This window comes from Pagrus pagrus (genome assembly GCF_965226575.1).
Source record: "Pagrus pagrus genome assembly, chromosome: 4".
NCBI classification, from domain to species: domain Eukaryota; kingdom Metazoa; phylum Chordata; class Actinopteri; order Spariformes; family Sparidae; genus Pagrus; species Pagrus pagrus.
The window spans coordinates 14,104,423-14,118,560 of NC_140188.1; the positions used below are offsets into that span (position 1 = coordinate 14,104,423).

A 14,138-nucleotide genomic window follows, 5' to 3' on the forward strand; every position below is an offset into this window, starting at 1 on the left:
TACCAAAGTAAGACTAAAAGTCTTTCTCAACTATGACTTTTGGATAGATCTTACAACATTGTTGATCTGTGACTTATCTGAAATTTCTTTAAGAAAAAATATTGTCTTGTGTTTTAATTGTTTGTTTTCTGCTCTGTAAGTTTTTTCTTCTTTCCTAAAATGTATCCCTTAGACTTTATGTAAAAAAAATAATGAATTAGTGAAATACCAGATAACAAATGAGGATTGAGAATGTGTAGCAACCACAAGGTTGTGCTATTGACTAATTTGTGTGTGATGCATAATCAGAATATGATCATACAGCATGGTAAACATACAGAAGGCCTCTCTAGAGTGCTGCTTTTATAAGTGCTGACACTTGTAGTGTGTCTTTGCTGTAATATTCAGGGTAAAGCTGTCACGTTCACCAGATGGTCATTAAAACAATGTGTGTGTCCACAGCTCCAGCAGTAGTGGTCTGCTGCCCCCTGTGTGCTACTATCAGTAGGTTGCGCCAACCGGAGCCGCGCATGCGCAGTGAGTGTGCGGGCGCAGCTTCGCTGTGGTTTCGGTTGAACGTTGGCAACGTCTCGCTCCGTGAACAGGCAGTCGACCGTCGGCCAGCGACTCTTTCCACAATGTCTGGAGACTTATTTTAACGGAATAGGAGCCGGGCGGGAACACCGGAGCAGCGTTAGGTAAGCTGTGTGCTCTTTTTCTTTTCTCTCAACAGCTGAAGTTGAACAGTGCGGGCGATTCAAAAGCGCCGAAAAGTGACGAGCGAACTAGACGTTAGCGAGCAAAGGCAAACACCGAGAAGCAGCCGAGCCGACCAACTTCAGTCAATGCAGGGAGCAGGCTCTTTACTACGGCTGAGCTGTTCCTCTGAGCACCGCCTCGGACTGTCCTAGGCGGGTCAACACTTCATTCCGACCTCCGGCCATTCACCAGAGTGGATACACAGCCTCAAATACGCCGCTACCCGCATAAATCTATTAACTATAAAATATCCTACAACCTTCCTGATCATTAAGGCTCCAGTGCGCATGCTCGCAGTGCTGAGCAGACTTCGGATTTGTAGTTTTTCGTACCTGAGTTAATCACAGTTGTGAGGGCCAAGAGAAAACGCTAAGACTACAAGTTCCAGACAATGGGAGCTTTGTTTGGGAGCAGAGCTAGCCAGCTAGTTAGCCTGGACGAGCTTTGAATTCCGAGTAGTAGTGCTGCAAATCGGAAGTTGCCTTGGCAGGAGACTTGTTTCAGAATGAGCTGCATGGGAAAGCTTTCTGCTGCACAGGTATTGTTTTCACACAGTAGTGTTGCAGCAGTTGCAAATGGCACTGGTTTGCTGTGATCGGACGTGCAACATGTTTTAATTGTGGTCTTAACAGGGGGATTGGACATACAGGCTGTGTTCAGCTGTCAAAAAGACGTGCGCAGGATTTGCAAGATCCATTTGCGTGTGTGTGTGTGTGTGTCTGTGCGGTCGTGGAGAGGTGATGATGCCTCGGTTTGCCGTCTCCCTTTCATAGAGGTCCCCCGTGTTGCTGCTGTATTCCCCAGCCCTCAGGAAATGACACGTCGAGTATCAGGATGATGGATCTGTCGTGCTAGAGCAGCAGAGCATGGCAGCACTGCACATATTCTGGGCATCATTTACCCTGGTTTCCTCCCATCTGGAACTAATGGAATAATTATTACCAGGGAAGATCTGAGAATGATGTTGAAGTGTCTCACCCTCGTTATCCCGCTGATTGCCGGCTTATAACAGCACAAGAGTGGAGCAGACCACTGCCCAACTGTGTGCTGCTGTAGTACAATGAGGGGGAATCCTGCATTTCATCTTCAGTTTAGTAAGAAATTAGATTGAATGCAGCAGTTCTGAGCTGTGAAGTTGATGCAGAATGATAATGACGCGGCTCTCCATATTGTAAATCCAGTTTCCTTTGAACAAAGGCTGTGCACCAGACTGCAGAAGTCAGTTAAAAAATGCTTTCCATTTCCATCTTTTCAAAACTAAGCAGGATTGGTATTTATGACCTGTGAACTCATCAGTCTGTGTCACTCCATGGTTGTATTTTTTTAGTTACCGCTTAATAACACTTCAATCAGATGCCCTGTTCTTGTGAGACCTTAGAGTTTGAACTGTCTACTTCCACATGGCCACCTTTATAACCTTTAATGTCTCATTTCCTGTGTTCATGTGTAACTCTCTTCCTGTCATACAAAGCAAAGGTTTCGTTAATTGATTGTTGGGAAAAACAAATCGCAGTACACGTGTAGTTCAGCATGACTTATTACACCAGCAGGTGCAGCGAGCCGCATGTCAATGCAAGCTGTTTTTGATAAATATATTGGAAACAACAGGAGCTCGTCACTTGATGAAGCAGACCAGCAGAAAGTAGTTGTTCAGACTATGGTGTTTATACATCTGTTATTAAAATGTTATAGTTTAACTCCTTAAACCCACTATTATGTTGGCCTTTATACAGTGGGTTGTGATGCTGCTATTGTAATAGCTCTTTTTCACTTGTCAAAGTATGCCAAGGCTAGTGGCCAACAATAACAAATCCCTTTAAATGACAACATGTTTGTTTTAGATAATTTTTGTATTCATATATCTCAGGAGCAGTTCACCCAAAAAGTTAAATTCAGTCATTATCTACTTGGGGGGACCCAAATGAAATTAAATATAAAATGGCTCCATACAGCTTGTCCGATGTGATCATAGTCTCCGGAAGCCCATAGATCCTAAATTGATTTGAAAAGATGTTATTTAAATCCTTTTTAAAGCAAAATCTTAAATGTAGCTGCCAAGCTAAAAGGAAAATACTGCAATACTGTTTTGCTGTGAAGCTCCAGAGATGTTCTGTGTTTTCCATCAACATGAGGGTGACTGAATGACTGAATTTTAACTTTCTGGTGAACTCCCGGTATTACAAAATGCATTACAAATCTGTCTATTCTAGTATTTGATGAAACAGTGGTGGACGGTGCTGCATTTAAGTGTTCACTCTTCACTATGTAGCATGGCCAAATCTTTTGAGAAATGCCCCAGTGTTCTCCAGGTTGTATAGTCTGGGTCACCTAACTCAATTAAAGACAATGACTCTTGTAAAACCCCTTGCTACTGAGAGCAAAAGGATGACATCTGAGGTATACACAATATTTCTGAGCTGAACAGAAAATATAGACACATTTGAACATTCAGTTTCTCTGGCAGGCTTTACCTTTCCAGTCTAAACCCTGAACTGGTGATGCTCCGAGTGTTCATAAATATGGCTCATACTTTTTGGATTTTGCCCAAAATATGTTTTGCAAACAACATGATTTTCGAAAGACCTGCCAGGTCCATAATATCTGTGAAAGCATGTTTGCTTTGGTCTGTACAACAATAAAACATTATCCGTGCTTAACTGCGCTCATTTCATAACTTTGAACCTACGTCACATAGTTGTAAAGCACCTCCAGCAGTCTGCTTGTACTTCGCTCCACTGGGTACGAGATAACAATATCTTACAGTCTGTGATCCTGAGGAACATGTCATATTTTGTGCTACTTACTCCGGTGTTTCATTGCAAACAGCTGCAGGAACAAAGGATCCTGTCTTCAAAGAGTTGAATGTGGGCCACCTGAGTTATTTCGCCTGTAAACATTACGTTGAATCACCAAGTCCTATCTTGGCAGAGGTGACTCATCAGTTGTTGAATTCTCCTTGTTTCTTTATTCTTGACAAGGATGTTACAGAACGGTCATCTTTTGGGTGAACAATACATTTTTTAAGAGGGTCTTTGGTTCATTTTCTAAGGCAGCAAAGATTTTGTTTTGGCACCAGCTCTGGTTAAAGATCTTCTTTCCCAACCGCGACACCTTGGCAGCCCTCCTGCTGTTTGTAATTTTAGAACGAAAATCCTCTTGCCAGGTTTCTATTTAATCCTCAGAGGCGTCTTAGTTAAATAAAGAGACACCTCAACAACATCCATCCAAATCATTGGATGTATCCTGATGGCTAACAGAGAGGGAGAATGATGTTAGTCTACTTTATTCCACCAGGTCCATGTCAGGGTGGACAGTGAAGGTGTAATCGTTTGTTTTGAGGAGGTTGAACATGAAGCATGGTCTTAGATTTAAGTTTATAGTCTGCTACATGCTACTGACATTCATTTCTTATTGAAGCATATTTCAGTCAGCTCTCTCTGTGTTCATTGCTGCCTCACGCGGTTGGTTTATACTCTGTGAAGACACTGTGAAGGTTCAACAGGTTCAGCTCATGTCAGTGGTTAATCTGAGTGGGTCACCACACGTCATCACACCTGGCATCACAGCCTCTAACTGACTGGGGCTGAATGCAATTGGGACATTAATCGACTCTTTCACTGTGGTGGAAAGGTGTTTTTAATTGATTAGACACTTTACTTTAATGTTGCTTTTTCTGACTCTTTTTATCCAGTTTAAAGATCTTATAACAAGAAGATAAAAATCAAATTCTCCTCACACCTGCGACAAGATCTCCAAAAACTTCGGTGTTGTCACTGTGGCACAATAATCAAAGTCACCTCTTGGATGGATGTTAAATGATCTAGACAGAAAACAAAATATAGGCATGGCATGCCAAGTGTATTTCAAATTCAAAGGTAATTGAAAGTGCCTCATGTAAGGCAAAGAATTGAATTAGAAGAGCTTTTAAAAACAGCCACAATTATTATAAAAGTTATCAAAATAGCATTAAATTCAGTTCTACATTAAGACAGAATACAAATAGACACACATGAATAGACTAGAAATACAGTAATATATAAAGAATGCAACATATACAATTTATAACATTCACATGGGTCACATTTGTTGGTTATTTAAACACAGTTTTACTCATTGATTTGTCCAACAAGAAAGAGACAGAGAGAAAGCAGCACAGAAACTGAGAGCGCAATGTGTGGGCGAGAGCCAGTGTGGATGCAGAGGGAGAAACTGAAAATGAAATTTTATTTGATAATTATGTAATGCAGTGTAGTTCTATGTAATTCTGTGGTTTAGCTGTGATTGGTATGGCACAACAGTGGTAGACTAAAGCTTGTCCGAACAGCAACGTCCTCCTCAAAATATTGAAAAAGAGCCATTAGAGGATAAGTCAACTTTCAAGTAATCGTTTCATGTCAATTGTTTTGAGCATTTTTCACATTTTTTGGACATTTTATATTTTAAACAATGATTGTTGATCGATTAATAAGAAAACAATCAGCAGATTAATTATGAAAATAATTGTAAGTTGGAGCCCTTATGTTTAAGGCAGAGACTCATCGCTGGTTGCATGTACGTCGCAGAACAGCTCCGCTACGGTTTTGCTCCGTGCTCCGTCGTCCATCAACCCCTACTGGCTTTGTTTTGAGTGCAGTACAGCGCAGACTGCCGGACAGCTGAAGTTGCGAGACCGAGGAGTAACTGGGATGATTACAGAATCACACGCGATCGCAGTAATACGTATGTATTGTAAACACAACAAGAAATGTTCCAAATCGAAAGATTAGAAAAAGTGCTTGGAGTTGTCTCTTTTTTGAGATTTTTGTGCTGGCGTCAACACGGATAACCGGATGTTATGTTGTTGTTTCGGTGGGTGACTTCCTGTCTGCTCTTTGCTGAATTCAGCTGAATTGATGCGCTGTGCTCCGGCATCCGGCAGAAATAGAAGCCTTGCGTATCTACTATCGACTAAAGTGAAACCTATTGACTCAGCTGCTGTGGCGGAGCGGAGAGGGACAGAACACTGATCTGGTGGATTTTAGGGGTTAAAAACACCTCGGAAAAGGTGTTTTGGACAGAGAAGTGTGGTGCGCCTGTGTAGTTTGGCTGCGCAACTGGCCATCATATCTAATTAAATGGAAAAGCGGTGCAACTCCTCGCCTTGCGCTGAAAAGTTGAACATATTTCGATTTCTTAAAACCACAAGAAAAACGCGACCCATGGTGCAAGTGAGGAGCTCACACCAGACGTGCTGTACCATAGGAAAACAGTGGTTTGCTAGTGCTGCATTTCTAGCGCTGTGTCTCATTGTGATCGTCCTCTAACAGGTGCATCAAAGGGCAGCGAAGCTTGACTTATTTTTGAAAGAACTTAAACACTACATGCTGATATTTATACATATTTTTTACAACATTTCAGTCAACACAACCTTCATCAGTTATATAAGATAAAGTATTACAACCGTTTCCTACTATTAACCTAGCTGCTGGGTAAATGACTGGATAATCTACTCAGCGTCTTTGAATATATACAGTGAGGAACCGTTGTGATTCTTGTGTTAACGTCCTAAATAAAAATACCAGCAGTAGCAGAGTCTTTGGACTTCTATTTAAGGGATTCACTATAACAGCATTGTCATGTAAATGGGTCAAACAGAGGTTGAACGTGCGTTCAGTAGATCTGCGTCACACACGTATTAGTCAGAGCGCAGGTGCACAGTTTAAGATGAAATGGCATTAGACCACCAACAGTATTGCAGCCCCCCCCCTCCCCCCCATCCACTCTCTTTGATGTATTTGCCTCCCTTGAGGGTCTTTTCCATAAATCAAGATGCGCGAGTGTCAAGGGGTCAGAGATTTACAGAAAGAAGTGCACACCATGTTTCTTGAAATGAGTCTCTGCTTTATGGCCTACTGTGCAGCCATAAAACATTTGCTAGGTAGGCAGTTGATCTATCAAGCCTGCCTCCTCCTTTTTTTTTTTTTTCTTCTTCTCACTCCCTCAGAGGTCAGATTCCCTCAAGGTGTTGTTTACCAATCTGTCTTCTTCTCAGGGAAGATGATGAATCAGAGAATCACAGTGCTGTGCATAAATGTCCATAATGATCTTGATAACAGTGTGTTCTTTCTGTCTTTTACGGGGGTTGGGGTCTTCTCACTTTAGATATAAGCCAGAATCGAACTCCCAGGCGAAGCAGAGGCTACATCTTTCCTCTCTTGAATCTACTCTGTGCTGGCTATGTTTGACCGGGGTAAATATAGCCTGTTGGTTTTAGCTCGAGGATAAACACAGATGTTGAGGAGGCCTTTTTCTTGCCACAGGTCGGCCTGCGTCCTCCCCCTGGTCAGCGCTGGTAGCAGAGGGAGAGAGTGACAGGGAATGCCTCACCATTCAACCACAACACACTTAAAGAGGACTATTGGACTTAACACTATTCTTCTGACACGGTTACAGGAAATGTATACATTTTGCTACAAAGCGTATAGACAGCCTGGCAAAGTGCTGTGCATAAAAGTGATTTACGCAGCGGAGGCCACTCTACAGATTTACAAATGGCTGTCTAGTTGAGAAAGAGCCTGTTTATTGAAACTGAGAAGAACTTGAAGAATTTTTACAGACAGGACCTTAAGAAAACGTGACTGTTTGGGTTATTTCTCAATTCTCATACTGAGGCCACGAGGGATAGGGTTTGCTGCGATTACGGGCTGTAGGCCTGCTTAGTCCCTGAGCAGGACTGAATGTGCTCATTTCCATAACATTAAGAGCTCTTATCAGTTACTCTCCTCCCTTTTATAATGTTTCTCTCCAGCCTGTATGTCTCTTTCAAAAGGGACTGATGAAGTTAAATGGTGTTTCAGTGCTGCAAGAGACTGTTGATGATAGGAGCACAAATCATGCGTTCGATCTTTGGGGAACAGGCTTTGTTCTAGAGACTTCCAAAGCATTCAGAGACACATCCATTAATATGAATTGTCATGCAGCTGAGAGGGGCAGCACTCTGTAACGTCTTCATTTCCTTTATTCTTCCTACATCTTGTTTCTTATGTCTTGGGAGACGAGTTTGTCTGCTGCTTTAAGGGGAATAGTGTGTTGTTACACCTGCTTCATATCTGTCTCTAACTGACGCTTCACGCATACAGTTGACAGGTGGTGTGTCTGGGTGTGTGTGTGTGTGTGTGTGTGTGTGTTTGTGCACAAAGAGCTCTGTCATTCACCAACATAGCAGAAATGTTCTGGAAAGAGGAAATCCTGCATGACGGGATAGAGAAACAGCTGATTGTGTCTCCATCTGTTTTTATGGAGTGAGGAGGAGTAAATTAACCTTGTGTGCCCCACATACACATGAGCTTGACCGGCACACACATGTCGCGTCATAAGCTCCCTTGCTATCCGTGTTACTGTAGAGCTGCAGAAAACATTCCCCAGGCTGCGCTAATCATTTCAGTGATTTTTTTTTTTCCCCGAGCAAAAACACCAGGAATCTTCTGATCCCAGCCTCTCAAGTGTAGATTTGATAGTTTTTCGTCATGTGTTATTTAAACTGGTAATTTGTGAATATCTTTGGATTATTGTTGGTTGTACAAAATACTTCACCTTGGGCTTGGAGAGCTTCTGATGGCTGTTTTTTTTTTACTCCTTTATGACATGTTAGACTAACAATTGAAAAGTTGATAATTGATAATGATTATAAGTTGCAGCCATAATTTCTGTAAACATATCACAGTTGTTAGAGTTAGAACTAATGATGATTTCATTTTCAAGTAGGGGTGTCACAATTTTGATTCTAATTTGTAAACGGATCAAGATGAGCTCCTGACTTTGATCATCGAAATCTTAAGCAGCATCGGCGATTCTCCCAGTATTCGTTTCATCTCCACCCCCGCCTACTTGCGCACTTCAAAGATGATACAGCTAGCTTGCCGGTAGCCTGTGGAGGTAACTTAGACAGCATCAGAGATGATGTTGGGTTTATTTTATTTTTCAGAGATCCTTTATTGGATTGTCTGGGAAGAGGGTTTTTTCTGGACAGATTTTAGCAACCGAACTTTGTAACAAACTCTGGAAACTTTACTTTTGGTGAATACTATTTTATCCTGCCTAACCCTGCAAAACGCTGCTGTAAAAATATATCTTTTATAAAGGATATTTGAAAATGTAAACCAGGGGTCTGTTGATCTTTACAAATCCAGATGTGAGTCTAACAATGTCAGTGCTTTAAATTGAAAATCAAATCAGATTGTGGAATTGTGACATCCCCTTTTTCAAGTAATCTTACGATTCATTTTGTGTATTCAATGACAAATCATGATAAATGCTCATCACATAGTCCACATTGACATCTTCTCAGTGATTGTTTTGTCCCACCAACAGTCTAAAACCCAAAAATATTCAATTTCCATTCATATAAAACAAAGAAATGCTTACATTTGAAATGCTGAAACCAGTAAATAATTGTAATTTGTTCTCGATTAATGACTTCAACAATTCGGCTACTTACTAATTACTGAAAGTAGTTCATTTTCTTTCAATTCGCTGACCAATAATCAACCAATCAGTCACACCAGCTGTATAAGGATAAAGACACATGAAAGAAAGCCAGCAGAGACCTATTAGAGCAATTTCAAGGCAAGTATGAGTGCAAGAAAAAAAATAATGAAGGGATGTTTGAAATCGCCGATCAAGGAATGTTAACGTGAATCAGAAAGTTAAAAGCCCCACATCACAGTCAATAGCTTGAATCACTGGATCAACAAGAGGTTGTAATGACCCAGCCCTCTACATCTGAACAATGAGTCAATTCTTCATCGTGAAAGATGTTTGTAAGACCACTTTTTTTTTTCTTTGCTTTTTTCCTGTAGAGCAATAACAGCATCGTTGTAGCCCCAGGACACCTCATGTGAAATTCCATTTGTATTTTATTTGGAGGCGTTGTGTCGGTCTCTTCGCTCCTTCTGGCTCTCCGTGCTGCCTGTTAGAGGTCAAATTGTCGGACAGGAAGTGAGTATGTGCTGAGGAGGACGCGAGTGTGTGGTGGAGATGAGTGTTGCTATGAATCAGACAATAGGCATCAGGGAGAGAAGTGGCCTTGCACTGAGGAGATCAGTCATGAAGATGAACGACCATTCGCAGGACATGAGTAAAAACATTCCTTTAAAGCTCAGAAAGATGTTAACACAATTTGTCTCCGGCATGCAGCTGATATCCTGGAATTTTTCTTTGCCCATTCATTGTTGGGGATAGTTTAGAATTGGCTCACTGGAGAGGATTCATGCTGTCTCCAACTGCTGTACAAAACTGTTGGAGAAAAGGGCGTAACACCAAACACCATTAGGAAACGTGTAGATAGATTTGCATGTTTCCCCCTTCCTCTGTCACTCAGGATGTTTTGCTTTTAGTGACCTGCATGTCCTTTTTAAAACACAGACTGCTAAACACACACCACCTCATGGATGTGTGGTCGGGGTGAGTTTTAAAGATGGTTTTAGTTATTTTCTTTCTTATGTGTCATCGTAAGATGTTTAAGGAAACATCAAAATGTATTGTCTCTTTTTTCCCCTAATTCTGTGGTATGTGTGCAAAGAGGAATGCATACACTTAAAGCCATTCAAGAAAGGCATGCATACATACATATGGTCTGTCCCACCCTCTTCCTCTTCATAGCTCAGATCTCAGGCTACGACTGCTGACTGTGGAGCCATTGTTTTAATGCTAATTGAGTATAGCATGTGGTCATTCCATGAATGCCTCTTGGCCCAGTTTTTATGGTACTGTATCAGAATGTGCATTTTTTTCCTCCTCATTTCCAAATCAGATTTGATAGTGAGATGGAGGCTATTTAGCGGGCTATTTCCTCACAAGTTTGTTTGGTCTGCTCTGCACAGAGAGGGCATGGTATGCTAATGTGTTTATGAGGTCGCTGAGGCAGGGCGGATAGTTTGTTAAGTCTGAGTGGGACATAGGGGGATTTCTCAGAAACATACACTATATAGCTGTTTTTTGGGTAGGTGTTAAAAATGTTTTGCTGAGTACGTAATCCGATTTGAGTGTGTGTGAACAGTATGGCATCATTGATTAGTTTTTCCTGTGGTCAATTTGTCATCCAATAGCCAAGTTCATTGCCTCTGTTAGTGGGCGTTCAGACCTAAAAACAGAAAGGATGGGGGTTTGTTGCTTCAGGTAAAGAGAGAGGATGAAATATGATCCAGCAGGACCGGTTTGAGTTATAGATCCATGAATTTAAAGGCTTAATGCCGAAACACTGCACAATGATTTATGATGTTGTTAGGAACAATTTTACAGCTCTAGAAAGGCATCACTGCAACAGTCGCTTTATCCTCCATCATATGGTCACGAGGCAAAGAGTGAGATTACATAAGTCATGTTACAAAGAACTGAACAAGGAATCTGTGCTTGCACATATTTGAATAGCAGGATTTGGCGATATGCTAAAATTTTCCATCCAGCCATCTTCATTTGCCTATATGTTTGTGCATGTGTCACTCCAAAGGTCACTGGTGCCCAGTTTGATTGCTTGTGTGTGCTACTGTGTACTGTGCGACTGGTCATGGACTTTAATCATAGATAGCTGATATGTCATATATTTGTAAAATTTGAGCTAAATTCTGCATTTTCTGCTTGACGTCTGCGCTTTTTCCATAACACCTCACCTTGTCAATGCAGTGGCCTTGTAGGAATCATGAATAGGCTGCATTTTTTCCCGCATCAATTCTAATTGATGTCTGTCAGCACATGGCTTTAATCTTCAGTTATATTTAAAATACAGCTGATGCAAAGAGCAGTTAAAAAAACGTCCAGCAAGTGTTCAATATTATCATATAGTGATTGGTAACCCAGAAAACAAAGCAAATAAACTCCAGTGTCTTCTGGTTGTTTCTGGGTGGCTTGATGAAAATCAATTTACCAACCACGGATGGGACAATAGAAGATTTTTCAAGATTCAAGACTCAAGATTAGTTTAATCACTGTGAATTTCTTTATTACTCTTTATTTGTTTCTTGACAACATGTAAGGTTAAGTGATTCCCGTATCTAGTATCCAGTTTTAGTGCCATTTAGTTTTAAGCATTGTTTGATGAATATTGGGATAATATAAGGAATTATCTTGACCAGGATAATTGTGACATGAAATAATCATATCATTCCATGCCTATTACCAACATATGACAATCTTCAGTGAAGCATTTCAAGGAAATATGTTTATAAATACATTGACTATATTTAAAAAAACCAAACATCTGGAATCAATCCAGTATTTGGTCACACTGAGCAGTTATAAGGAGAGATCTGTAGTGGAACTAACTGTGGTCACATCTTTCAAACAATCCAAAACTACATCACAGGCTTTGTAGAGTTAGATAAGGATAATGTCTTAGAGGGAAACTATAGTGTGGCTCATGCTGCTCCATTTCCCTCCAAATACAGGTTTTGTTCATCCAGCACAATACAAACAGATCCTCTTTCTTTAAGCTTTTTTGCTGAGCCTGTGCACAAACGTCTGCTGTGCTACTACTTGTGAGAACTTGTATGCCTTCCAGGGCTGTTTATTTAAGTGCTTGATTAAATTAGTAGTATTGTAATTAGCTCTGCTGATGCCACCGTTTGAAACACTTGCATTGTAAGTGTCTCTTTGACTGTTTTTAGTTTTCCGTTTGAAGTAATTCCACTCTGCACACTTGGCTGCTGCCCCAGTTGCTTTCAGATCACAGCTGTAAGTGATGGGTAACACTTGTTCATGGTAAATACTCTTTTATTCCAGTCAGAAGCATCAGTTATCTCTGTAATTATTTGTTGTAGCCTAAGACTGCGATACAAACTACTGTATTCCCCACCGGCATGTGTGTGTGTTTTTCACGTTGAGTGTGTGTGCAGCAGTGACAGCCTTGTTAACTGTCCCATAGGAGTAGTCCAGAAAGCAGTGGAGGGGAGGAGGAAGTGACAGAAGTTTGGGTGTTTCTGCACACAACAGTGGGGCCTGTTATCATCGTGGGAGAGGAGGAGACGGATGAGCTGATAACTCAGAGGGAGAGAAGTGGCTTGACAGGGGAGGAGGGAGAGGAGGACAGACAGTGGGAGAGGCTAAAAGGGAGGCCTGTTGCAAGAAGAAAGCCAGCCCATGTGCTTCCTTCTCCTCTTTCACCTCCTTGATTCGTCCTCCCTTTTCTTCCTCCGTTTTCCCCATGACCTCTGCAGCCGAGCTCTGATTAGATAGCCTTCGGGTTCAGTGTGTCAGGTGAAGCTCTACCTGAGAAATAATAACGATGATCAAAAGACAGTGGAAGTGAGTGGCGGAAAAAAAAACAGTGAATGTGATACAACCCCCTCCCAGAGAGAGGTGAGAGAGTGTGTAAATCTGCAGAGAAAATGCAGTCTGTTGTGTGGTTGTCTCTGGAGAGTGTGTGTACTGTATGTGGAGCGGATCTCCTCTCGCTGTGATTAGAGATGCAACACAAAGGGGTTTAGAAGAAGAGAGAGAGGAAGAAGACAGTGAACATTTTGTCTCTGTGCTGCTGCAGATACCAGGTGACTGCTTGTGAGTGCGCTGAAGGTCAGTGCAATCTCCCCGCCCCTGGAAGAAACTTGCTTGACCCACTTTGTTGCCCAAAGGCGTTCGAACACCCTCGCCACCTCCACCCCACCTCCTCCTCCTCCTCCTCCGCCGCAGACGTGCACTTAGCCAACCTCTCTGCTCATCCCTCCCTCCAAGACATGAACTCTGTCACTGCTCTCAGCCCAAACACCTCAGCACACACATGGCTGCGTCCATTAAGCTCATTTCTGCCATACAACTACTGCAGACGCCCATCCCATCCCACCCCCCACTCACATGCACAGTTGTCTGTTTTTCCAGTGGTTCCCACGTCTGAATTTGACAGGAATGTTGGCAGCCCAGTGGGGAGCCTCCAGGCTGTGGGTTTTTCTACTCCCTTAAAGGAGTAGTTCAACATTTTGAGAAATGCGCTGATTCATTTTGTGCTAATAGTTACATTAGAAGATCAATGCCACTCTGCTTTCTATCTGTTATGAGCCTGGAGCCAACAGGCACTTAGCTTAGGTTGCAAGTTGTAGTTTTGATGGGTGCTATGCGCCTATTCTGTAGGGCGCACTAATTTCTCTGAGCCAGGCTAGCTATTTCCCCCTGATTCCAGTCGTTATGCTAAGCTAAGCTAATCCACTCTTTGCTTTACCACCAAAGTTATTGGATCGACACAGAGCGGTATTGATCCTCTTTTCTAACGTCTTGGCAGGAAAGTTCCTTCAGAAGATTTCATTCAACTGTGAAATTATACCTTAAAACTGCCTCTTCCCTTCTCTCCACCTCTCCTCCCTCTTTTTCTCTCTTAACTTTTTACTATTAGTCAAATGTTTTCACTCCACACCACGGCTGTCTGCGCCTGGAAAACA

At 41.8% G+C, this 14,138-nt stretch overlaps 1 protein-coding gene across 1 annotated transcript in view; it reads left to right on the top strand.

Moving 5' to 3' along the window:
• Positions 1 to 551: 551 nt before the first annotated feature.
• Positions 552 to 14,138, top strand: part of sipa1l3 (signal-induced proliferation-associated 1 like 3) — a 73,177-nt gene continuing 59,590 nt past the window's right edge. The window contains exon 1 of the mRNA XM_084351439.1: positions 552 to 677. The gene's annotated coding sequence lies outside the window, so the exon portion shown is untranslated. The remainder of the gene's footprint in view (positions 678 to 14,138) is intronic.